A 25,255-nucleotide genomic window follows, 5' to 3' on the forward strand; every position below is an offset into this window, starting at 1 on the left:
GCAGCTCTGCACCCGGAGCGCCGCGTCTCTCCCAGATTATGCAGGAACCAGAGAGGATGGTCAGGGGAGAATCCTGACTCGGGATGCGGGTTCATGAAGGGGAAGAGCTTTGGTCTGTGGCGTTCCCAATTCCTCTTTCCTTCTGTTAAAAATTTATGGGAGTCATCACCAAAATATTAACGAATTTAATTAAATAATGATTCTAAAATTGTAGAGCACCCAGTTATGGGGTGTAGCTTGTTATCCATGGGACGGGCTTGAAGGAAAGACTTTCATAAGATGCATGACGCAGAAACCCAAATTCAGTAATCGGTTAGGTACAGTTAACATAGTTTCTAAATTTGCACCTTGAGCGTACAAATTTTCTGGTTATGTAATCAGAGCTTAATAGGCAGTTTATAGTTTGTTACGCCTAAATTTTGTTTTCCTTGATGTAGTAATTTACAAAAAAATACATTTGAGTTACATTTTTTTTTAAAGTAGGAATCCAGGCATCGCAGCCACGTACCTCGAATTGCCTGTCACTTAACTATTTTCACACTCCACAGGAGACTGATCTTCTGCATTTTTTTTTCATGTTTCTCAAACGGGGTCTCAAGTCTACCCCTCAACCCCCATTCCTCCAGCCTAACTCTGGCTTGCAGTAAAATACTAAATTTCCAGTTTCTTCTGATTATCCCAAATGCCAACTTTCCCTCTCTAATTCACATTATTATCTGTTTGTCCTTTAGTGTACATTTTTGATACTGTATTTTAATTATTTTTTGACAAACCATTGGGTGGGACATTTAAAAAGATTTGTTTTCTGTTTGTAAATATTGCCCATGAAAATAAACCAAAACTAATTCCCTGACACTGTATTGTAAAAAAATCTGTGTGCCTCTTTTTCTTTTGTCTTCCCTAGGCACAGAGATCTTGTGAAAGTGTTTTGGGGTCAAGTTTGTTTTTTTTTTTGTTTTTGTTTTTTTAATCTTTATGGGATGATGTATTCTCAGCCACCCTTTAGTTTTTTCCTGGTCCTGGTTTTCAGTACTGGCTCTGAATAAACCAAGGTACACACCATGGCTATGTCTGCTAGAGTGTTTGATGATTATTAGCTTCTGGGTCATTTTCTCTCACAGGACAACAAGAGCTATGAAGTGTAGTCTCTCAAGAGAGCAGGTGGATGCCCTGGGGCTAAGAGGAATCTCCTGGTGTCTTTGAAAAGCTAACCACTTCAGACATTAACATTGTCTTCACCCAACCTAGCTTCCCTTTCTTAGAGACACATTGCGGGTCAGCCCATCTTATGCGGGTATTGAGGGAAAAACAGAAGTGATTTCTGCCCCTTGGATTCTCTGAGATTCATGGAAAAAATAGTATCCTAAAAGACAAAAAGTAAAAAACAAAAACAACCTGACCCTGGTGAGATGGTGTAAAAAAACTTGCGAAGTAAAACGCACTTGGGGCACTTAGGGGGACATACTGCAGTGTCTCCTGAGAGGGCACAAAAGAGGTGAGTTTCAAAAATAATTAATCATACATTCCATTTGTTTGAAACTCTCGTTTACATTTCTCTTTTTCTGTTAAGTTTTTTTTTTTTTTGTGGGCGGGGGTGGGGCTTGGGTGGTTTTGAATAGAATTTCAAGACAGCTTTTAGAATGCTACCAAATAAAAGAATAGGTAAAATCTGCCATTTTGGCTGTAGAAAGTACATACATTTTGCTGGGCGCAGTGGCTCACGCCTGTAATCCCAGCACTTTGGGAGGCGGAGGTGGGCGGATCACGAGATGAGGAGATCGAGAGCATCCTGGCTAACACAGTGAAACCCCTTCTCTACTAAGAATACAAAAAAATTAGCCGGGCATGGTGGTGGCCGCCTGTAGCCTGTAGTCCCAGCTACTCGGGAGGCTGAGGCAGGATAATGGCATGAACCCGGGAGGCAGAGCTTGCAGTGAGCCCAGATCGCACCACTGCACTCCAGCCTAGACAACAGAGCAAGACTCTGTCTCAAAAAAAAAAAAAAAAGAAAAGAAAAGAAAGAAAGTACATACATTTTTATAAGAAAATGTTGTAGATAATGGGTGAGTTACAAGATTTATGAAATCATCGGTTGTTATTTTTGCAGGGTAAATTTGTGATAGTGAATATCTCTGTTCTATATCCTGTTATCTTAATTTCTGAGTTTAATGCTAAATTTTATAAAAAGAAAAAGAATCATCTGCAAACAGAGATTGTTTAATTTCCTCTCTTCCTGTTTGGATGTGTTTTATTTCTTTCTCGCCTCAATGCTCTGGCCAGGAATTCCAATTTTATGTTGAATAGTGGAGGTGAGAGAAGGCATTCTTCTTGTGCCAGTTTTCAAGAAGAAATGCTTCCAGCTTGTGTCCATTCAGTATGTTGGCTGTGGTTTTGTCATAGATAACTCATTATTTTGAACTATTTGCCTTCAATGCCAAGTTTGTTGAGGGTTTTAAATATGAAGGATATTAACTTTTATTGAAAACTTTTTCTGTATCGGAATAATTTTGTGGTTTTTATCTGTAGTTTGTTTATCTGATTAATCACACATATTGATTTGTGTATGTTGAACAAACCTTGCATCCCAGGGATACAACCTACTTGATCATAGTGGATTAGCTTTTTAATGTGCTGCTGGATTTGGTTTGCTAGTATTTTGTTGAAGATTTTTACATCAATGTTCATCAAGGATATTAGCCTGAAGTTTCCTTTTTTTGTTTTATCTCTGCCAGATTTTGGTATTAGAATGATGCTGTTGCCAGGAGCAGTGGCTCACGCCATCTCAGCACTTTGGGAGGCTGAGGTGGGTGGATCAGGAGGTCAAGAGATGGAGACGATCTTGGCCAACATGGTGAAACCCTGTCTCTACTGAAAATACAAAAACTAGCTGGGTGTGGTGGTGCACGCCTGTAATCCCAGCTGCTCGGGAGGCTGAGGCAGGAGAATCACTTGAACCTAGGAGGCAGAGGTTGCAGTGAGCCGAGATCGCGCCACTGCACTCCAGCCTGGCGACAGAATGAGACTCCGTCTCAAAAATAAATAAATAAATAAAAAGAATGATGCTGCTTTTATATAATGAGTTGGGGAGGAGTCCCTTCTCAATTTTTTAAAATAGTTTTGTGAGATATAATACTTGTTTTTCTTTGTACATTTGTTAGAATTCAGCTGTGAATCTGTCTGGTCCTGGACTCACTTTCTTTCTTTTTTTTTTTTCTCAGACAGAGTCTCGCTCTGTTGCCCAGGCTGAAATGCAGTGGTGGGATTTTGGCTCACTGCAACCTCTGCCTCCCAGGTTCAAGCGGTTCTCCTGCCTCAGCCTCCCAAGTAGCCAGGTCTACAGGCGGGTGCCACCATGACCGGCTAATTTTTGTATTTGTAGTAGAGACAGTATTTCACCATGTTGGCCAGGCTGGTCTCGAACTCCTAACCTCAGGTGATCCTCCCACCTCGGCTTCCCAAAGTGCTGGGATTACAGGCATGAGCCAGCACACCCAGCTGGTCCTGGGCTTTCTTTTGGTTGATAGGCTGTTTACTACTATTTCAAATTTGGAGCTTGTTATTGGTCTATTCACTGATTCATTTTGTTGTTTTTGTTCCGTTATGGGAAGATGGATTTTTCCAGAAATTTATCCATTTTTTTTTTTAGATTTTCTAGTTTGCACAGAGAAGTTTATAGTAGACTTCAGTACTTATTCATATTTTTGTGGGGTCAGTGGTAATGTCCCTTTTGTCATTTCTAATCGTGTTTATTTGGTTCTTCTTTTTTCACTAATCTTATTAGTGGTTTATTAATCTTATTAACTTTGTTATAAGATAATAATAAGATAAGTGGTTATCTTATTAACTTTTTCAAAAGATTTAACTCAATAGATTTCTTATTTGTATGACTTTTCATGTCTCAATCTCCATCAGTTCAGATCTTCTTGTCTTCTGCTAGCTTAGGAGTTGGTTTTCTCTTGCTTCTTTCATTCTTTTATTTATGATGCTAGGTTGTTATATCGACCTCTTTCTAACTTTCTGATGTGAGCATCAAAAAGTGCTGTATATTTCCCTCTTACCACTGTCTTAGCCGTGTTGCAGAGATTCTAGTATGTTGTATCTTTGTTCCCATTTGTTTCAAAAAACTGCTTAATTTCTACCTTAATTTCATTATTTATTCAAAAGTCATTCACATGCAGATTCTTTAATTTCCATGTAATTGTATAATTTCAAGTAGTTTTCTTTGTGTCGAATTATATATTTATCAAGCTGTGGCCTAAGAATGTGTTTGGTATGATTTGGGTATTATTAAATTTGCTGATAATTGTTTTATTTCTGATTGTGTGGTCAGTTTTAGAGTATTTGACACGTGGTGGTGAGAAGAGTGTATACTGTGTTGATTTCAGATGGAGAGTGTTGTAGATGTCTATTAGGACTATTTGGTCATGCATTTAGTTCTGATATCTTTGTTAATTTTCTGCCTCAGTGATCTGTCTAATGGTGTCCATGGGGTGTTGTAGGAGTCAGAATCTAAATCTCTTCATAGTTCTCTAAGAACTTTGTGTGTGTGTGTGTATGACAGAGTCTTGCTCTGTTGCCCAGGCTAGAGTGTAGTGGCACGATCTCGGCTCACTGCAACCTCCGCCTCCCAGGTTCAAGAGATTCTCCTGCTGCTTCAGCCTCCTGAGTAGCTGGGATTACAGGAGTGTGCCACCATGCCCGGCTAATTTTTGTATTTTCAGTAGAGACCAGGTTTCACCATGTTGGTTAGGCTGGTCTTGAACTCCTGACCTCGTGATCCACCTGCCTGAGCCTCCCAAAGTGCTGAGATTACAGGCGTGAGCTGCCATGCCCAGCAGAACTTATTTTATTCATGTGCGTGCATGGATTTTTAATAACATATTTTTTCTGTCTGCTTTTTTTCCATAAACATTCTTTCAAGTGCATACAGTATTCCCAAGGCTACAGCTTAGATGTCTGCATCCAGTGTCTACTGAAATTCAGATGTCCAGTGTTGAAGAACATGTCCAGAGACTTGGCTGTTGTAGAAAAAAGTATAAATTAAAGATAAGAGGCTTTATTCTCGTACCTGAAAGTAAGGGAGTATATTTTGTTCATCTCTCTTTTTTTAAAACATTTAGATTACACGTAGATAGTTTTCTCTGCTTTTTAGAAATATATGTAAATCATAGTAACAGCTATATAAACGTTTTTTTATTCTTTCTGACTCAGAATTGTCTTCATCTAGGACCTCAGAACCATTGGTTTGTTTTTGCTTTGGCAAAGGTTTTTTTTTGTTTGTTTTTGTTTATTTTCATTTTCAGTCTTTTAAAGTAGACACAAATTTGTTTAAAGCTTTTTTTTTTTTTTTTTTTTAGACAGAGTTTCACTCTTGTCGCCCAGGCTGGAATACAATGGCACGATCTTGGCTCCCTGCAACCTCCACCTCCCAGTTCAAATGATTTTCCTGCCTCAGCCATTCAAGTAGCTGGGATTACAGGCTCCTGCCACCACCGTTGACTAATTTTTTAATATTTTTAGTAGAGACTGAGTTTTGCCATATTGGCCAGGCTAGTCTCAAACTCTTGACCTCAGGTGACCCTCCTGCCTTGGCCTCCCAAAGTGCTGGGATTACAAGCGTGAGCCACCACACCGGGCCGTTTAAAGCTTATTTTAAGAGCACACAAAAGTTGAGCACCAAGATAAGATTAAATTTAGCAACACAGAATGATAATGAATGAAAAAGATACTGAGTAAATTTTTTTGACAGAAAACCGATTATCCAAGGTAATTATCTCATATTTGCAGGCTAAAGTACTTACACTGAAAAGGCAAGAACAGTTCAGTTTATTCACTAAATAGTGGAATCTGTAGGTGGACTTTGGTTTCTGTTACTTCAGAACAATTAGTATAGTTAGGTGTAGTGTTTGTAGACAACTTGCATTCACACAAATTAACATTTTGTATAATAGCATGAATATAAGGCTACAATATTTGAATAAATCCCTTAAGTAGTCATTTTAATATTGTTATTTATACTCTTGAAATATAAAGTGTTTTAACTGAATTATGGTTATAGATATTTTTAAAGTTCTACATACATTATGACAAGTACATTAAAATTATTTACACTTAGATATTTATAACTAATATCCAAAGAAAATTCACTACAAAATTGTTACAGTAGATATTAGTTTGACATGCTTATTAATTTATCCAATAGGGATAATTATAGGTAAGCATGGTTTTAGTGTCTTTCATTTCACTGAATTTGAATGCTGCTATTACAGGACAAATAAACGTGATGGGCGATGTGACCACCCAAAACCATAATAGCTCTTCAGTTAGCTATGTTGCAAGCTCAAATATATTCCACTGTATAACAAAGTCAGATTCCAGTTTTTCATCAAAAAGTGCTGGTGAAAATTGTCAGATGTATTCCAATATAGATCCCCAATTCACTGGTTAGGAGATGGGAGAGCAGCAGACATGAAAAAGAAACCTTATAGGCCAGACACGGTGGCTCACGCCTGTAATCCCAGCACTTTGGGAGGCCGAGGCAGGTGGATCATGAGGTCGGGAGATCAAGACCATCCTGGCTAACATGGTGAAACCCCGTCTCTACTAAAAACTACAAAAAATTAGCCAGGAGTGGTGGCAGGCACCTGTAGTCCCAGCTACTTGGGAGGCTGAGGCAGGAGAATGGCCTGAACCCAAGAGGTGGAGCTTGCAGTGAGCCGAGATCGTGCCACTGCATTCCAGCCTGGGCAACACAGCAAGACTCCAAGACTCCATCTCAAAAAAAAAAAAAAAAAGAAACCTTATAAAATTCTGCTGAGAACATGCCTTTTTTTTTTCATAATGCTCATGTTTCTCATGCTGACATGCTGAGAGTAGCTGTGCATTTTAAGTGTTTCAAGAAAAATTCCTTTTGGGGGACTATCTTCTGGCCAAGTTGATCAGTCTTACATCTAATCTGAGTTTTTTCTTAAGATGCTTTTAACTTATTTTTTCTTTCAATATAATCTTGCTCAGATTGAGAGCTGTTTTTCTCTCCAATGCTTTGGGTGTCTGTTTCAGAAACCCTATTAGTATCCCATGGTCTCTGTGAATGAGGTGGGTTGTCACAGGGAGAATATTCTTGGAGTTATCTCTATCTGGATTCATGCTGGAAATCTAGCAGTATTTTTTTTTTATGTCACTGTTATAAATAGAAACTGAGGGTGAAATACTGCTCCCATTCCCATTATTGTGAAGGTGCAGTTCTACCCAGGAGGCCTGCAGGCTCCTCTCCCTGCAGCGCAGGCTTCACTCTCTGATGTGACACTAGAGTACTGCTGTGGCATTGGGGTTTATGTAAGATGTGAGCCAGCAGCTTTGAGCTGTGTGTTGTGGGCTGTGTCTCAGTGGAAGTTGGTAGGCATAAAGAGAGGACACTGGCCACTAGGAGAACGCAAGCAGGATGCTGCATGTTCTACATTCTGTGAGAGGTTCCGAAAGTAAATAGAATCTGATGGCCAAATCTGTAAATGTAAACAAGCATCTTAGGAGTGAAAGATCAAGGCTACAAAGTATCCAGAGCCATAACCACAACTATACCTACCAGTAAAATGCAAGACTGGAATAGAGTATTGTTGTCCTTCCTCTTACTGAAGAGCTAGAATCAGGACAGGCGATCCAGGTTCTGGAGCTCCACCAGAGCAGTTCCAATTTTTATTTAGAATCAGCCTGAGTCTCTCCTGCCTGGCTTATCATTGGGCCATCAACCCAGGGTAACTGGGAACCCTCTCACAATTACCTAGCCATCTTTGAAACATTTGAGAATATCCAGAGCAGAATTTTATCAGGCTGACAAGAGTGGTTAATGCTACTTCTTTCTCAGTGTAAAAGAAATGAGTCATTCTGTGTTTGTTCCTCCCTCATACAAGAGATAATTTTGGTTGGTACTCAGATGATAGTTTCCCCAGTTTTCTTGTACCTGGGTGAAAAACAAGGAAGAGGTCTAGAAACTAAAACAGATAAACTGATTGCTTTCATTTCATATTATCATTAGAAAAATAGGTAGAGCAGTTATGGTGAAAGGAGCCGGGCATATTCCTCAGCCCCGGGCTCGAAACAAACAAGCCCAGTACAAACACATCCCATCCTCCCATCTCACCACATATCGCCATATATCTCTCAAACTTCCTGAGCCCAGTACAAACACCACCAGGAAAGTCTCCGATAAGGAGACAGCCGTTCAAAGTTTTACTGAAAAAGCGGGAACCAAAAGAATTCCTTTGTTCCCCTGTAACTCTCAGGCTATAAAAAGCAAACACTCGCATTGTTCAGGGCCCTCTTGTATGCTGTGGAATGGAGGGACCAGGTTCAAATTTGTAGTAAAGATCCTTGCCTCTTGGCTTTGACTCTGGATGCTGGTGGTCTTCTTTGGGGAACTAATGGTCTGGGCATAACATCTGGGGGCCCGTCCGGGATTCCCCAAGCCCACCAGACCCCTGGTCAACGGATCTGCTAGGATCGATCTACTGATAGGTAAGCTGGCTTGTCTCCGTTTGTCTGTCTGTGTCTGTTCTGAATCCGAATCTGTGACTCGCGAGGTCTGAAACTGGAGCTGGCACAGTCCTGGCGGACGTGCTATAGGACGGCCAGCGGAGACCGGTGGGAGACGTCCCCTGGCTCTCATCTGATCTATATTGTGGTCTGAGCTGCCCCGGCTTGGCGGACAGCAGCTGTCTCTGATCTGAGCTGCCCCGGCTTGGCGGGCAGCAGCTGTCTCTGATCTGAGCTGCCCCGGCTTGGCGGGCAGCAGCTGTCTCTGATCTGAGCTGCCCCGGCTTGGCGGGCAGCAGCTGTCCCTGATCTGAGCTGCCCCGGCTTGGCGGGCAGCAGCTGTCTCTGATCTGAGCTGCCCCGGTTTGGTGGGCAGCAGCTGTCTCTGATCTGAGCTGCCCCGGTTTGGCGGGCAGCAGCTGTATCTGATCTGGGCTCCCTCAGCGCGACCGCGACCCAGGCAGCTAACTCTGACCCGGGCTTCCGGTGCGCGCTTGCGATCTGAACTGCCCTGGTTTGGCGGGCAGCGGCTGTTCCTGATCTGGGCTGCCCCAGCGCAACTACGATCTAGGCAGCTAACTCTGACCAAGGCTGCCAAAGTGCGCCTGCGATTAGATATCATTAATAAGTCAAATCAGATTTCCTTTACAGGGATTCAAACCCACATTCCTTTATAGGAAGAGACTACAAATTATTACAGGATGGGTAATACCCAGAGCACTCCCCTATCTCTCCTTACGAGTAATTTCAAAGAAGTTAGAGCAAGGGGCCATGATCTTGGTATAGAAATCAGGAAAGGAAAGCTAATTACTCTGTGTCGCTCCGAATGGCCTGCCTTTGATGTGGGGTGGCCACCCGAAGGGACCTTCCGACTTGCTGTCATCACTAGAGTAAAGTCCAAGATTTTCCTACCTGGGCGTGCGGGCCACTTAGTTCAAATCCCATATATCCTCATACGGCAGGACCTTGTTGAGAACCCGCCTCCTTGGCTGTCCCCTTTCCAATTAGCCTCTGAACCCTGTAAGGCACTGGTTGCTCGACCACTAAAATCCAAGCAGCCAACTGCCCCCCCCATCCTGTTCTACCTGACAGCAGGGACCCACTGTTCACAGAACCCCCTCCGTACCCCTCCGGGCCCCAGGCCCCAGCCCCCCTGGCTGAGCTGCAGGAGGGAGCAGGCAGACGGGAGGCGGCCGGCACACACGGGCCCGCTGAAAGGGAAAGTAACTTTGAAGGGCCGGCGGGGCGGACGCGAGGGTGCACTTCGCGGACTAGCCCCCCTCAGCCACCTGACTCCACAGTGGCTTTACCCCTTCGGGAAATAGGACCCCCAGATGACACAGGAATCCCCAGGCTCCAGTACTGGCCATTCTCCACCAGTGATCTGTATAACTGGAAGACTCAGAGTGCTCGGTTTTCAGACAACCCCAAAGATTTACTGGCTTTACTGGATAGTGTCATGTTCACCCACCAGCCCACTTGGGATGATTGTCAGCAGCTCCTCCGAATCTTGTTCACCACGGAGGAGCGAGAGAGAATACAGATAGAAGCTAGAAAGCTGGTCCCGGGGAACGACGGTCAACCGACTGCCAACCCCGACCTCATAAACGCAACCTTTCCTCTGACCAGGCCGGCGTGGGACTACAGTACGGCAGAAGGTAGGGGACGGCTACACCTTTATCTCCAGACTCTAATGGCAGGTCTCCGGGCAGCTGCTCGCAAGCCCACTAATTTGGCTAAAGTATATTCTATTCTGCAGGGGAAGACAGAGAGCCCAGCTACCTACTTAGAAAGATTAATGGAAGCTTTTAGACAGTACACCCCCATAGATCCAGAGGCTCCAGGAAGTCAGGCAGCTGTTGTAATGTCTTTCATAAATCAGGCAGCCCCAGATATTAAGAGAAAACTCCAGAAATTAGAAGACTCGGAGGGAAAGCGGATTCAGGACCTCCTTCAGATAGCCCAGCGGGTTTACAATAACAGAGATACTCCAGAGGAAAAGCAATTTAAGGCCACTGAGAAAATGACCAAGGTCCTGGCAGCAGTGGTACAGAAAGAGCATCTACAGCCAGAGTACACCCAACCTAGGCGGCCCCCCTGGCATGATAATCTGAGCAAAGACCAATGTGCCTATTGTAAGGAGGCTGGCCACTGGGTAAGAGACTGCCCCAAAAAGAAGCCACGAGGACAGGGACCCGGACCCCCTAGGTCTACACCCGTACTAGTCACTCAAGACGAAGACTAGGGAAGACAGGGTTCGGACCCCCTCCCCAAACCTAGGGTAACTTTGCAAGTGGAGGGGTCCCCAGTCCAGTTCTTGGTCGATACGGGAGCACAGCACTCGGTCTTAGTTAAAACTAATGGGAAATTATCCTCCAAATCCTCGTGGGTACAAGAGGCCACAGGAGTTAAGAAATACCCATGGAGAACACAAAGAACAGTAAACCTCGGAGCCAAGAATGTAACCCATTCTTTCCTGGTCATCCCTGAGAGCCCCTGTCCCCTATTGGGGAGAGACCTGCTAACTAAAACGGGAGCACAGATCCATTTCCTCCCTGAGGGGCCTGTCGTGACCAACTCCCACAATCGACCTGTGTCCGTCCTGACTATAAACCTAGAAGATGAGTACCGGCTCCACCAGGAGAAAGTGGCCCCTGACCAGGACATAGCAACCTGGCTCCAGCAATATCCAGAAGCGTGGGCGGAGACGGGGGGCTTAGGTCTAGCAAAACACCGTCCTGCCTTATTTATTGAACTAAAGCCTGGGACAGACCCCGTGCGGGTACGCCAATACCCGATGCCCCTAGAGGCCAAGAAAGGGATTGCCCCGCATATCCGCCGGCTCCTTGACTAAGGGGTCCTTCGCCCATGTCACTCACCCTGGAATACTCCATTGTTGCCGGTACGAAAACCTAATAGTGGAGAATACAGACCTGTACAAGACTTAAGAGAAATCAACAAGAGGGTTGTGGACATACATCCAACTGTACCTAACCCGTATACCCTCCTAAGTACCTTAAACCCTAAACATCAATGGTACACTGTTTTAGACTTGAAAGATGTTTTCTTCAGTTTGCCTTTAGCCCCTCAGAGCCAAGAGCTCTTCGCCTTCGAGTGGAATGACCCTGATAGGGGCATAAGTGGCCAACTGACATGGACCAGGCTGCCGCAGGGATTCAAAAACTCTCCTACCCTGTTCGATGAGGCCCTCCATGAAGACCTGGGTGAATACCGACGTAAACACCCTGAAATAATTTTACTACAGTATGTTGATGACCTCCTAATTGCTGCTGAGACCCAAGAAGCTTGCATCCAAGGGACCAAGGGTCTCTTACAAGCTCTGGGGAATCTAGGCTACCGAGCCTCGGCAAAGAAAGCTCAACTCTGTAAGCCAGAGGTAACATATCTAGGGTACCTGCTTAAGGGAGGGCAGCGCTGGCTAACAGACTCCCGGAAACAAACTGTTCTGCAGATCCCCAGGCCACAATCCACCCGACAAGTGAGAGAATTCCTGGGGTCAGCAGGATTTTGCAGACTATGGATACCTGGGTTCGCAGAACTGGCTAAACCCTTGTATCAGGCAACACGGGGGCAACAGCCATTTAATTGGACAGACGAAGCCGAGTTGGCCTTCCAACAGATTAAAACTGCCCTACTCTCCGCACCTGCACTAGGACTACCTGATGTTACCAAGCCCTTCCACTTATACGTGGATGAGAATAAGGGTGTCGCCAAGGCAGTAATAACTCAGAACTTAGGCCCCTGGAGGAGGCCAGTTGCCTACCTGTCAAAGAAGTTAGACCCAGTAGCTGCCGGGTGGCCCCCTTGTCTCCGAATGATTGTGGCCACGGCTCTGATGGTGCAAGATGCTGATAAACTTGTCATGGGGCAAGAATTGCGGGTCGTTACTCCACATGCCATCGAAGGTGTACTCAAACAGCCACCTAATCGATGGATGAGTAACGCCCGGCTCACGCACTACCAAGGACTACTACTAAATCCTCTCAGGATAATTTTCCGGCCCCCAACAACCTTAAACCCTGCCTCACTGCTGCCCAACCGGACCTGGATGCCCCACTCCATGACTGCACCAAGATACTAGCTCAGGTGCACGGAGTTCGAGAAGACCTGCAGGACCGCCCACTTCCTGACGCCGACCTCGTCTGGTTCACTGATGAGAGCAGCTTCATGCATCAAGGCCAGAGGTACGCTGGAGCGGCAGTAACTTCAGAGACTGAGGTAATCTGGGCGGAACCCCTGCCCCCGGGGACATCGGCCCAGAAGGCCGAACTGATAGCGCTCACCCAAGCTCTTACCTTAGGGGTGGGGAAAAAGCTGACAGTATATACAGACAGCCGATATGCTTTTGCAACGGCGCATATACATGGGGCCATTTACAGGGAGCGAGGGTTACTGATGGCTGAAGGAAAAGAGATAAAAAACAAGCAACAGATCCTAGCCCTGCTAACAGCCCTATGGAGGCCAGAAAAGTTAGCCATTGTACATTGCCCAGGGCATCAGAAACTAACTACTCCAACTGCTCAAGGCAACTTTCTGGCAGACCAAACTGCAAGGAATGTGGCGAAGGCTCCCAGCCAACTCCTTGCACTCCAGCTCCCTGACCCGGGCCCCCGGGACTTGCCATATTTCCCTGAATATTCAGAACAAGATCTCCAGTGGATTGACAAACTTCCCCTGAAACAAATCCAGAATGGGTGGTGGACTGATACTAATGACCAAACCATCCTATCAGAAAAATTAGGACAACAGGTGTTAGAACACATCCACCAAACCACCCACCTGGGGGCCCGGCGGATGATAGACCTGATCAGACGCTCCAAGCTCAAAATCAGACATATAGCTGAGACGGCCAGCAGTATCGTGACAAGTTGCAAAGTCTGCCAGCTTAACAGCGCATACCCCCAATCTCAAGCTGCAGCAGGAACAAGGCTCAGGGGAACCAGGCCCGGTATCTACTGGGAAGTAGATTTTACCGAAATAAAGCCAGGAAATTACGGGTACCAGTACTTACTTGTCTTTGTAGATACTTTTTCAGGGTGGACTGAAGCATTCCCAACCAAAAGAGAAACTGCTCAGGTCGTAGCAAAGAAAATTCTGGAAGATATCCTTCCCAGGTATGGCTTCCCCATCCAGATAGGGTCAGATAATGGGCCCGCTTTCATCGCTAAGGTAAGTCAGGACTTGGCTTCCATCCTTGGGGCAAATTGGAAACTACATTGCGCTTATAGGCCCCAGAGTTCAGGACAGGTAGAAAGGATGAATCGGACCTTAAAAGAGACCTTAACTAAATTGACTATAGAGACTGGCGCTAATTGGGTAGTCCTTCTCCCCTATGCTCTGTTCCGGGCCCGTAATACCCCTTACAAACTGGGCCTTACCCCTTACGAAATCATGTATGTCAGACCTCCACCCCTGGTTCCTAGCTTAAAAGATGACCTGCTTAAGTCTGAAACAGAAAATGTCTCTGAATTATTTTCCTTACAAGCCTTACAGAAAATTCACCAAGAAATCTGGCCCAAGCTGAAAGAGCTATATGAGACCAGTCCCCCACCAACATCCCATCCGTACCAGCCAGGAGACTGGGTCCTGGTTAAGCGACACGGACAAGAGACCCTAGAGCCCAGGTGGAAAGGACCACTCCAAGTACTCCTGACCAGACCCACCGCCCTGAAGGTAGAAGGCATTGCGTCGTGGATCCACTACACCCACGTCAAGCCAGTGGACCCAACCTCCGACCTTCTGGGGCCAATCACGGCGGCGGCTGAAGCACCGGACACGTGGACTGTGGACAGAGCTAAGAACAACCCCTTAAAACTCACCCTGCGCTGGCAGCATAGCTCACTGCAAACATGCAGTTAGGTAGTCTAACTCTAACATTAGTCACCCTAGTGGCCGCTGGGGAAAACATAAAGCCAGCTCCTAATCCCTTTGTCTGGAGATTCTGGCTTTATGAAAACCAAACCCACCCTGGGCAACCTCATAAGCCCGGGAAATTAGTGGCCAGTGCAGATTGCCCCTCCTCAGGGTGCAATAGCCCAATTTTACTAAATTTTACCGATTTCCCAGTAGCCAAACCAGTGGCACCAATAATATGCTTCGAGTATGATCAGACTGAATACAATTGTAAGCACTATTGGTAGCACCAAAGTGCCGGCTGCCCTTATAACTATTGTAACATCCATAAATACCAATGGTGGGGTGGAAAAGAACAGATAGATCCCAGATGGCCCTTCCATCGCAGACGAGATAGAGACCTTTCATATACATGCATAGTTAGAGACCCCTGGAACTCCCGCTGGACCACGCCTCAACACAGGGCTGTATACTACTCCTCTGCCTCCACATGGCCTAGCAGTCACCTCTATCTGTGGCGGGGTCTAGTGCAGGTACGGCCCCTGGTCCATGGAAATATCCAGCGACAAGAAAACCGCCTGACACAAGATTTACATCCTTTTTCCTGGTTAAAATTATTGCAAGAAGGATTAGAACTTGCCAACCTTACAGGACTTCACAGCCTGTCTGGCTGCTTTCTGTGTGCCACTCTAGGGCATCCACCGCTAACCGCTGTCCCCCTGCCATGGGGATCCTCCACCTCAGCCCAAGCTAACAACCACCGAAACCTCTCATATGCCCCTATCCCTAACGTGTCACTATACCTAAACCCTAGTCAAGAAAAGTTTCCCTACTGTTTCTCAGGAACTAATTCCAGCCTCTGCAACATCACTGCAACGCCCCCTAACATCACCTTAAGGGCTCCATCAGGCATATTCTTCTGGTGTAATGGAACATTATCTAAAAACCTATCAAGCCCCTCTGTTACCAACCTACTGTGTCTTCCTGTCACATTAGTTCCCCGGCTAACTGCTTACTGCCGGCGAGTTCCTAGGGTATACCGGTAACTGGACTAGTGCTGTTATTCACCCAGACCCTAGACCGAGACCTGCACGAGCCATATTTCTCCCCCTCATCGCAGGAATCTCCCTCACCGCATCCTTCATGGCGGCCGGACTGGCTGGGTGAGACCTAGGTCACACCATTATAGAAAGTAACAAGCTGTACCAACAATTTGCCGTTGCTATGGAGGAGTCAGCTGAGTCCCTTGCCTCCCTCCAGCGTCAGCTCACGTCCCTAGCACAGGTAACCTTGCAGAACCAGAGGGCCTTAGACCTACTCACTGCTGAAAAAGGGGGAACGTGTATGTTTCTAAAGGAAGACTGTTGTTTCTACATAAATGAATCAGGGCTCGTGGAAGACCGGGTGCAACAGTTACACAAGTTAAGCACAGAAGTAAGAACACGGCAGTTTGCTTCAGCTGCAGACCAATGGTGGAACTCATCTATGTTTTCTCTGTTAGCCCCCTTCCTTGGACCCCTGCTGAGTCTACTATTTCTGCTTACCGTAGGACCTTGTGTTGTTAACAGAATTTTGCGGTTCGTTAGAGAAAGGTTTGACACTGTACAACTCATGGTCCTCAGAGCCCAATACCAACCTGTAAATGCTGAAACAGAATCAGACTTATAAGACCCAAGATTGGCTCTAAAAATACCTGAAAAGAAAAGGGGGGAATGAAAGGAGCCGGGCACATTCCTCAGCCCCGGGCTCGAAACAAACAAGCCCAGTACAAACACATCCCATCCTCCCATCTCACCACATATCGCCATATATCTCTCAAACTTCCTGAGCCCAGTACAAACACCACCAGGAAAGTCTCCGACAAGGAGACAGCCGTTCAAAGTTTTACTGAAAAAGCGGGAACCAAAAGAATTCCTTTGTTCCCCTGTAACTCTCAGGCTATAAAAAGCAAACACTCGCATTGTTCAGGGCCCTCTTGTATGCTGTGGAATGGAGGGACCAGGTTCGAACTTGTAGTAAAGATCCTTTCCGCTTGGCTTTGACTCTGGACTCTGGTGGTCTTCTTTGGGGAACTAAGGGTCTGGGCATAACAATGGTTCTTATCATACAGAAACTTTTAGTCTAGACTAGTGATATGGCTTGGCTATGTCACCACCCAAATCTCATCTTAAATTGTAACTCCCACAGTTTCTACATGTTGTGGTAGGAACCCAGAGGGAGGTGAATAAATTATGAGGGGAGGTCTTTCCTGCACTGTTCTCATGATAGTGAATGAGTTTCACAAGATCTGATGATTTTAAAAATGGGAGTTTCCCTGCACAAGCTCTCATTTTGCTTGCCACCATCCACTTAAGATATGATTTGCTTCTTCTTGTCTTCTGCCATGATTGCGAGGCCTCCCCAGCCATGTGGTATTGTAAGTCCATTAAATCTCTTTTTCTTCCCAGTCTCTGGTGTGTTTTTATCAGCAGTGTGAGAACAGACTAATACAAAAAATTATTACCAGTAGAGCCGGGCATTGATGAAAAGATACCTGAAAATGTGCATGTGACTTTGGAACTGGGCAACAGGCAGAGGTTGGAGCAGTTTGGAGGTCTCAGAAGACAGGAAAATGTGGGAAAGTGTGGAACTCCCTAGAAACTTGTTGAGTTGAATGGCTGTGATCAAAATGCTGATGATGATATAGAAAATAAAATCCAGGCTGAAATGGTCTCAGATGGATGTGAGGAACTTGCTGAGAACTGCAGCAAAGGTGACTTTTCTTATGTTTTAGCAAACAGACTGGTGTTATTTTGCCCCTTCCCTAGAGATTTGTAAAACTTTGAACTTGAGAGAGATGATTTAGGTTATCTGGCAGAAGAAATTTCTAAGCAAGGCAGATCACTGTTGAGCCGTGGATGCCAGTCTCTGTTCTGCAGGATAGGTTTTGTTAAAGTTGTTAAAAATAATGCCTATTTTAAGAGATAACAAATGAAATTTAGAGGACAAGAGGGTAAAGCTAATTCCTATTCTTGGAAATGCTTGATGATACAGGATAAAAATAAATACAACACACCCAAATACAGGATGATAGTTTTTTTGTTAGTTGGGTTTTTTTAAAGCATAATGCAGGAGTAGATTTAGTGTAGCTACTCCAAATGTTGAAGAGTGATACAGTGACCACAGAGTTAAAAACTCTCACTGTTATTGCTGTTTATTTTACAATAATTGGTTTAGTCTACAAGTTTAAGGCAAACATACTAATGCATTTGCTTTTCTTCAGAAATCATACAGATTACATAAAATCTGTCCCAAAACTTCTAAGAAATATTCAGTAGTTAAAAATAAGTCTGATTAAGATGCTTTACATGAATACATGAATACATGAATGAACTGAGGTGGTATATAATACTTTTTTAAAACAAAATTTAAAAAAATTCAATAAAGGCAATCTTTATCTTGTTTGAACAATGCATTCTGAAAAGGTTAAACTTCAGAAATTATTTAAAGGTAAATAAGATTCGCATCCATAAGGAATACTATTTATAAAATAAATGCAGTTATAGAGGCTACTTTAAAGAAGAATAAAATTTGGACTTCTGAGTATGATGAGTGCACAATAATGGGCCACTGTCTTGGGGAACACAGTGCGGCATTACACCACACAGACTGGCATCGCCTGTACATGGCGCTGCTCCATGCTTCTCAGAAAAAGGGTAGATCCATTTTGTCAGCTGTTTTTTGTTTGTTTCCAGTGAGCATAAATGCTTAACATCATTAAGAAAACAAAAATAAAATTTGAAGGAAGGCAGCCCTTTTCAACAGGAAGGCAGAATGTGGCTTATGTGTCTCCGTTTAGCACTGCCAGGCAGTTTGGCAGCAACTGTAGGTTACCCTTTGCATGCTTCAGTTCTAACTCTGACAGTTCCACTAATTTTTTTTCCTGAATGCAGCAATGCTTCTTGTCTTAAAATCTGTAAGTTCTTGTTTTGCAGACTGAGATTTTTTTTTTTTCAAATTTCTGACTACATAATTGTTGGGAAGTTTTAGCCAGCAGAACATCTTTATTTTTTGCTCTTGCTTTATCCAGGGCTTTATTAGCATTTTCATAATCCACTAGTGACCTAGACCTTCAATACAGGAGATCCTTAGCAGCTTGAGATTCTCTTATGTAATATTTTTAAGGGTCGGAAAGTTTGAGGTCCTCATCAGCAGACACTCATGCTTCTATTTTTCTTGTTTTATCAAACATTTCTGAAACTTTGAGAAAAAACTTGCATATATCTGTAGAATCCCGAGTTCCTAAAGCATATAATGAAGAACCAATTCTATTGTAATCATCTGCAGCACTTTTGTGGGATCTTGTCATTCTATGATTTAGCAGATGCATCCTTATCTCGGTTATGATATTCTAAAAGAAATGTTTGTTCATGCTCAAAGAAATTATCTACATCCTTTACTCCGGAAACAATTACTCCATCTGCTGATTTAACCATGTTTTTAAAGAAATCTTCAAGTTTCTCTTTTTATTTTTCCTTGCACACTCAAATCTTGATTATATTCCAAGAAGACATGGAAATTTAAATATTTTCTCAAAATAGGATGTGCTGTCACATGACATAGGAACACTTCATGCATCACAACTGTGTTCTTGGATATTCCCAAATATTCAGCTTCCAGTTCCTGTTTCATCTTTGTGAATTCTTCCTTTGTCATTGACCCTTCTCCTTCTCCAAGCTTCTGTACTTTTTCCCTTGAAGCATCAAAATCAGCTCTTGGTGGTGCTGGTGGAATGATGTAACCTGCATAGTCTTCATTTTTAACAAAGGAATCATGAAGCCACATAAATTGCTCATGTTGCTGAACAACAGAAAACTCATTTTGTTTAAAATTTGGCAATAAACTCTTTGTGTGAACGGTGAATTTTACTTTATTCCACTCACTAAGGGCATCAGAAATGTCCACCAGCAGAGCAGGATCACTTTGAAGATTTACATTTATTGGTTTAAGTCCACGGTTCTCTTCCCGAGAGGAAGTCAGGGCCGTTGTCCAGGTCTTCCATCATGGCTGCTCCCCAGGATGATAGTTTGTGTAACAAACAGAGATATTGTCAGATTGCTTATACCCGTATAGAAGAGGACGTGATATTACACACAGCATATGCACGTAAACTGCCAAAATATGATGTGAAGGTTGGCCTAACCAGTTACACTGCAGTGTATTGTACTGGCCTGCTGCTGGCCTGCAGGCTCCTCAGTAGGTCAAGATCTGTGACCTATGGCATGGACAAGACCTGTGAAGGCCAAGTGGAGGTGACTGGCAATGAATACAATGTGGAAAGTACTGATGGTCAGCCAAGTGCCTTCACCTGCTATTAGGATGTAGGCCTTGCCAGAACTACCACTGGCAATAAAGTTTTTGGTTCCCTGAAGAGAGCAGTAGATGGAGGCTTGTCTATCCCTCACAGTACCAAACAGTTCCCTGGTTATGATTCTGAAAGCAAGGACTTTAATGCAGTAGTACACCAGAAGTACATCATAGGCCAGAATGTTGCAGATTACATGCACTACTTAATGAAGGATGATGAAGATGCTTACAGGAAACAGTTCTCTCAATACATAAACAAAAGCATAACTCCAGACATGAAGGAGATGCATAAGAAAGCTCATGCTGCTATGTGGGAGAATCCAGTCTATGAGAAGAAGCCCAAGAAAAAAATTAAAAAGAAGTGGAACCATCCCAAAATGTCCCTTGCTCAAAAGATCGAGTAGCTCAAAAGAAGGCAAGCTTCCTCAGAGCTCAGGAGTGGGCTTCTGAGAGCTAAACCAAACAATTTTCAATGAGGATTTTTTAGATGAAGAAAATAAACTTATTGACAGCAAAATTTTAAAAAAATTCAATTTATAAACAGCAAAGCATTCAAGAGATTACTTGGGTTCTGTTAAAGGCATTCAGTTTTAAAATGGAAACAGAGCATAAAAGTTTGGAAAATTTGCAGCCTGACAATGCAATAGAATAGAAAACCTCATTTTTTTGAGGAGAAATTTAAGCCAGCTGTGGGAAAAATGTTTCCAGTTCATGACAGAGGTCTTCTCTGCAGCCCCTTCCATCACAGGCCCAGAGGCCTAAAAGAAAAAGATGGCTTTGTGGGTCAGGCCCAGGGCTCCCCTGCTCTGTGAAGCCTAGGGACTTGGTATCCTGTATTCCAGCCACTACAGTCATGGCTAAAAGGGGCCAAGGTAGAGCTCAGGCTGTTGTTTCAGAGGGTGGAAGCCCCAAGCCTTGGCAGCTTCCATATTGTGTTGAGCCTGTGGGTTCATGGAAGTCAAGAATTGAGGTTTGGCACCCTCCACCTAGATTTCAGAGCTATATGGAAACCCCTGGATGGCCAGGCAGAAGTTTGCAGCAGGGGTGAAGGCCTCATGAAGAATATCTGCTAGGGCAGTACAGAAAAAAATGTCGGGTTGGAGACCCCACAGAGAGTCCTTACTGGGGCACCGCCTAGTGGAGCTGTGAGAAGAGGGCCATTGTCCTCCAGATTCCAGAATGGTAGATCCACTGACAGCTTGCACCATGTGCCCGGAGAAGCCACAGGCACTCAACACCAGCCCATGAAGGCGGCCAGGAGGGAGGCTGTACCCTGCAGAGCCACAGGGGTGGAGCTGCTCAAGACGATGGGAACCCACTTTTTGCATCAGCATGACCCAATGCCGGACATGGAGTCAAAGGAGATCATTTTGGAGCTTTAAGATTTGACTGCCCTGCTTGATTTTGGACTCGCATGGGGCCAGTAGCCCCTTTGTTTTGGCCAAATTCTCCCCTATGGAATGACTATTTACCCAATGCTTGTATCCCCCCCATTATATCAGGGAAGTAACTAACTTGCTTTTAATTGTACAGGCTCATAGGTAGAAGGGACTTGCCTTGTTTCAGATAAGACATTGAATTGTGGACTTTTGAGTTGATGCTGAAATGAGTTAAGACTTTGGGCTGGGCGTGGTGGCTCATGCTTGTAATCCCAGCACTTTGGGAGGCCGAGACGGGTGGATCACGAGGTCAGGAGATTGAGACCATCCTGGCTAACACAGTGAAACCCCGTCTCTCCTAAAAATACAAAAAAATTAGCCGGATGTGGTGGCGGGCACCTGTAGTCCCAGCTACTCAGGAGGCTGAGGCAGGAGAATGGCATGAACCTGGGAGGCAGAGCTTGCAGTGAGCCAAGATCGTGCCACTGCACTCCAGCCTGGGTGCCGGAGCGAGACTCCGCCTCAAAAAAAAAAAAGACTTTGGGGGACTGTTGGGAAGGTATGATTGGTTTTGCAATGTAAAGACATTGGATTTGGAGGGGCCAGGGGTGGAATGATATGGTTTTGCTGTGTCCCCACCCAAATCTCATCTTGAATTGTAATTCTCACAAGTCATGGGAAAAACACGGTGGGAGATGATTCAGTTATGGGAGTGGGTCTTCCCTGCACTATTCTCGTGATAGTGAATGAATTTCAGAATACATAATGGTTGTAAAAACGGAAGGTTTCCTGCACAAGCTCTCTCTTTGCCTGCCGCTATCTATGTAAAATGTGACTGGCTTCTCCTTGTCTTTTGCCATGATTGTGAGGCCTCCTCAGCCACATAGAACTGTAAGTCCATTAAATCTCTTTCTCTTCCCAGTCTCAGTTATGTCTTTATCAGCAGCATGAGAACAGACTAATAAAACTAGCAACTGAATAAAGGTTGAATTATGCATCATATGGTAGGTAAATAAATGTGTGCAAAAAAAAAACTTGAGCTTTATTTCAGCCATGTTCTTTATATTGTTGTGACTTTTGGTGTTTTCACCTGAAGGAATATTTATGAACAGAAGAGTTGTTACTATTATTTGTATTTCTTTTACCTTACTAAAAATACATATTCATCTTTTAATAAAATTATCCGAGGAAACCTTAAATGATTTGTTTAAATGGCTTATTAGTATATGATATAAAATTGACAGGGAAGTGACTATAAAAGGTTTAAATTACACAAACTCTGAGATTTAAATTTCTCTTAGGTAGGCTTAGGAAAAACAAAACTGGAAATATCCCCATTGGCATACAGAACCAAATTCTAGCTAGGGTCCGCTCCCTGCCCCAGTTCTGTTCAGATTTACCCCTTTTGAAGGCCTTATTTAAGTCTGGCCCTACCCTGGAGTCTCATCTCACAGAACTGATTAGAAAAGATCAGTTTTGGGTGATGAATCGTGTTCCATTTTTAGAGCTGTTGCTCACAATTTTCTGAAACAGAAAAGCAGATAAATGAGAAATATAAAGTATGAATTTTAGGGTCTTTTTAAAATTATTAAAACCAGTGCTTGCAGAGACATTTTATTTAGCAACTTGTTTTCCATTCCTGCAGATCTACTAGTTGCTCCCCAAGCCACAAGAAGTAAATATAAAAACAATAAAAATTTCTGTAAATTATATTAAACTCTTCATTTCTCTATTCCTCTGATCTGTTTATGTTTAGTTTTTATTCTACACATTTTTTTAAAAGGTCAATGACAGAGAAACAAAAAAATATGGATCATTTTTCTAAATACTGGGAATTATTGAACACTTAGTATCAACACACAGGTTGTTATTAAGATTAAATCCTGTAATGTGCTATCACAGTGCCCTGTAGCATCTTATTGAGCTTGTAGTACCTGAATAATAAACATCGCATTACTGCATGTGTATATGTTGTTTTCTAAACACAGACTTAAACATTGTTGCTTTCTAAATACAAAAACAAAAAACAAACAAAAAACATTGTTGCTTTCTGTTTCTTCTGTAAACTTTAAAAAAGCCAGCAAAGATTATAATACTTTAAGGTGGAGATTGATTGTCCTTATTTGTACCAAAAGTGTTTGAATTGTCACAAGAGTGCTGAGTGTAATGAACTCTGTGCTGTGCCTGCTTGCTCTAACTAATGCTAATAATGACCCCAGGTGGAGAAACATCAGCATTGATAGGAAACTTGTTTATAACACCCATTCATGTGTCCTTTCAAAACCTGCAGAATCACATTTCATAGAGTAGGGCCAAAATTACCAAGTGATTTATAAGCTGTTAAAGCTGGAGAGGCAATGCTTAGTTAAATGGTTATAAGCCCAGGCTTCTAATTAGAATCATGTGACTCTAAGTTGAGGCCAGAATCAAGTATGAGGGTTCAAGATACATTTATGATAGTTAAGTCTCATCTTTGCACTAAAGGGTGGTCCCAGAACCTGTTCTGTTTGGGTTGCATAGGAACAGGGCAGTGTGGCCCACATTTTTCTTAACTGTAGCAGAAATTGCTGGTGTCTGTGGCAGGGGAGGGCACCTGAGGACAGGAAAGGAGAAACATATTTTTACATCTGAGAAGCAGCTTATTGTTCCTGAATCTCTTCTGTTATAAAGGACAGAAATGGGTAGAGTTTTTCTGTATTGGTCCTTCTGCCTATGAGTGTGGTGGTAGCAGGTAAAGATGTGGTGCTTACATCGTTCAAGGCATATTCTCCAGATGCAGATGTAATTTGTTTCAAAAATCTTATCTGAGAAGAAATTCCAGAGAAAGACGAGAAGAGAAAAAATGGCTTTTTTTCAGCTAAACATGCCTTAGAGTAAGGGTTGTGTCCACTCTGCCTGCTAGAATGCCATGCCTTTAGTACTTGCCAAACTTTAATTCTCTACTTGTGCTTTTCCTCTTAAACGAGTTGGTTGTAACTACATTTTAAAATTCTTATAATAGTCAAGGATCTCAGAAAAATATTTCTTTCCTATGTACCAGAGCCTTCTCTACATTCTCTACATCATGGCTTCTTATATGCCATGATTCTCACCATGAATTTATAATCTGCAGTATTAAAAATGTTCCCTTTGTGGCTGTTGAACATGGGAAGGTGTGGATGCTCAAGATTCCTATTGGGGAAACGCCGGGGTTCTTAGTAAAAATAAAGACCATGTAATGTTGAGGTTCTGTCTGTGTTCTCCATCAGCTCTATGTAGAGAAGGATTAAGAAAATGCTTATTTAAACAGGGTGGCATTTCTTACCCAGTAAGTTCTGAAAAAAATTATTAGGAGATACTTGTTCTCCATGGTGCTAAAGAAAGACTATTTAAAATAACTATTAACTATTAACAATTATAGAACATGGGAGATATCTGTATTTTGAACTTTGCATAAAACTGATGTTTCTTTATAGTTAAATTCAGGCTGTAATTTACTTTTGGAGGGCCACTATTACAACAGTGATTGTGTGTCCTGTGTTCATCAGCACATCATAAAAATTTGTCTTAGTCCAGTTGATATTAGTAACTCAGTTGATTAATGAAGCTGACAGATTTCTTCAATATGGAGTTAATTATTTTTCTCTTCATTAGTAGTTTCTTTATGCAGCTGATGTGCAGAAACCATCACATTTAATCTGGCAGCTGCCCTTCTTATGTTTTCTTTGCCTTTACCTGCCTTTGGAAAATGAAAGCTCTAATGTTTGTTACAGGCCAGAAAAACTGGAAAAAAAAAAGACTACAGGCTCTTCCAGTTACTCCATATTTGACAAAATAGCCTTCTTGGGCCATAAATATTGGCATGACTGGTCATCTCGTGTTTTTTTTGTTTTTGTTTTTTTGAGACAGTTTCACTCTTGTTGCCCAGGCTGGATTACAATGGCACAGTCTTGGCTCACTGCAACCTCTGTTTCCCAGGTTCAAGCAATTTGCCTGCCTCAGCCTTCCCGAGTAGCTGGAATTACAGGCATGTGCCACCATGGCCAGCTAATTTTGTGTTTTTAGTAGAGATGGGATTTCTCTGTGTTGGTCAGGCTGGTCCCGAAATCCTGACCTCAGGTGATCCGCCTGCCTCGGCCTCCCAAAGT

The 25,255-nt window shown here is 43.4% G+C and overlaps 1 protein-coding gene and 2 pseudogenes across 1 annotated transcript in view; 2 read left to right on the top strand and 1 right to left on the bottom strand.

Annotated features, from left to right (window-relative positions):
- Positions 1-25,255, top strand: part of LOC101152033 (putative zinc finger protein 730) — a 43,036-nt gene that overhangs the window by 400 nt on the left and 17,381 nt on the right.
- Positions 18,224-19,450, bottom strand: LOC109024113 (sorting nexin-6-like; annotated as a pseudogene).
- Positions 19,462-20,206, top strand: LOC101152765 (large ribosomal subunit protein uL18-like; annotated as a pseudogene).

This window comes from Gorilla gorilla, chromosome 20 (genome assembly GCF_029281585.2).
Source record: "Gorilla gorilla gorilla isolate KB3781 chromosome 20, NHGRI_mGorGor1-v2.1_pri, whole genome shotgun sequence".
Lineage (NCBI taxonomy): Eukaryota > Metazoa > Chordata > Mammalia > Primates > Hominidae > Gorilla > Gorilla gorilla.